Raw genomic sequence first — 2,432 nt, 5'->3', positions numbered from 1 at the left:
CTTGAATGGAGGCTCAAACTCCGGGAATAAAAGGGGTGGGAGGGCGGGAAAACACAGGCAACTTGAACGGGGAACCGACGAATAAGAGAAAACATCAGTTGAAATATTTGAGGAAAGAAAGCAAAGGCTTCGCACGAGTAGGATGGATACTCGATTACAAACTCCATCTCTGAGAAGAAAAAGGGTGGGCGGGCGGGGAAAAAGAAAGACAACTAAGGATGGGGAAACAACTTCGATGAGAAAGAACAGAGGATTATCTTACGAAAACAAAGAGGGTTGAATCAACTTGATTAGAAATGCACCAGATGAAAAGAGCTGAGAACCAACGATCAGAAAACTAACCGCGTGAACCTAAAGAAAAAATTGAATGGGAAGAGAAGTAATTCAAAACACCTACGTCAAGGTTCCTCACCAGAGCGACGAAGGGGCTGAGGAGTAAAAAAGAATTCCTACTCTCCGATATAACTAGACTCTGAAAATGGTTTTCTTCTAGATTCGACAATGGACAAACTATATGATTAAACAAGGGGGCTCCTATGGTCGGTCGAGGCTCTGATACCAACTTGTCACGCCCAATATGCGACTCTATCCTGAAGGAACTCGAAGGTCCCACCAAGGATAGAAGCGCATATTGGAGACGCTTTTGCAAGGTGGATATCATTACATCGTACCATTACATAATAGTTGGGGATACATACAAAAGGCATACAATGCCACATGATTACAACAACATCATACATAAGAGCAACATCTGACTATGGATGAAACACAATCAGAAACTCAAACGACATCCACCCTGCTAGCCCAGGCTGCCGACCAGGAACCTAACCCCTGAACGAAGAAGAAGCAGAAGAAGAACTCCAAAACAAGCAAAAATCACTCTCACATCATGATCATCGCAACCTATACCTGCAACTGTTGTTGTAGTAATCTGTGAGCCAGGAGGACTCAGCAATCCCATTACCATGGATATCAAGAATAGCAAAGCTTAATGGGTATGGAAATGATAAGTGGTGAGGTTGCAGCAAGCGACTAAGAATTGTATGGTGGCTAACTTACGAGTACAAGAATAAGATGAGAAGCTACGCAAACGGTCGCAAACTAGAAATGATCACTAAGTGATCCTGAACTACTTACGTTCAAACATAACCCCACCGTGTTCTCTTCTCGAACTCACCCGAAAAGAGACCCACAAGCTCCTCCATGTCTATGCATGGCACCGCCTATCGCGGCGGTAACCACTTAGTTTGACGCCTGCCGTCGCTGCCAGGCTGCCGGCAAACCGCACCGCATTTCGCCACTTCCGCTTGCCGCCGCCTATCGCCATTGACTTTCTCGATGCTGCTCGCGGTCGATCCAACTCTGCTCATTTGGGGAATGTACCGTACTGAGGGTTCTTTCTTACGAACAATGAGGTAACTAATTTAATGAGATATTATTTCATCTCTTATCCCAGGTCATCTGCCTCTTTTAATCACCCGACGGAAATCTCCGCCAATTCATTTTTATTCAAGCTAATTTGAGGGTTTTCTTTCATCCATAGAGTGTACAGTGCACCGGCACATCGGGACTTTGCAGCCTCCGCCAGAGATTCCATCTCACCGTACCAGATGACTTGAGTATGTGCGTGGTATGTTAAATCCACCCTAAATCGGTTGGCATGGCCTACTTTCCTGAACATATTCTAAATATTGCTAAATTTGGAAAAAAGGTGCCACATGCACCATATACGTCAAAGGGGATTTTTTCCCCTCTTCTTTCTATATTAGGAAAATTAATGATGTATTGTTCTTTCGATTACTCTCATATTTCCATGACATCGTGTTTACCCTATCTATTCAATTATAGATTTTTGTCCTTTAATTTCAACTGTTCTACATTTCTTTCAATTTGGGCCCATATTTGCATGTTACCATATTTTATTTAATAATCCTACCATTTTCCGCAGCACATCCCTTGCTATGCAACAGATTATGTAGTGCAAAAATTTTCCCTTTACATAGATCAAAGCTGCATGGATGTCATACAGCACACAAACCACGGATTTACAATCGTTGCTACCGTAAAACTTGATGAACGTGGTGACTCCTATTTTGGCATGGCTTTTGGAAATAAATTTCTAAGTTTTATGTACTGAAAGTTGGCACTAAAATTGCACTGCACATAGGGGACTGGTCATGAGATATATGCTAACTTCCCCGACAAAATCATCCGTCCAGAATTTGTTTGAAGTAAGTTTTCTTTTCAACTATCTACATGTTGACTTACCCAGCAATGTCAAATGAATTGTGTAGTATTTAAGCAACCAATTGTTATTCCCTTTTCTTACTATATTCCTACCTAATAACTTCTAGTTACCAATACACTTTTCTATCGCCCTGTTTTAACTAAATATTCCCTGTACTCTCATTTCTATCAAAAAGCACCACTGA

This window comes from Triticum dicoccoides, chromosome 5B (assembly GCF_002162155.2).
Source record: "Triticum dicoccoides isolate Atlit2015 ecotype Zavitan chromosome 5B, WEW_v2.0, whole genome shotgun sequence".
NCBI lineage: Eukaryota > Viridiplantae > Streptophyta > Magnoliopsida > Poales > Poaceae > Triticum > Triticum dicoccoides.
The sequence above is the reverse complement of the archived record's forward strand: the minus strand, read 5'-3'. Positions refer to the sequence as shown.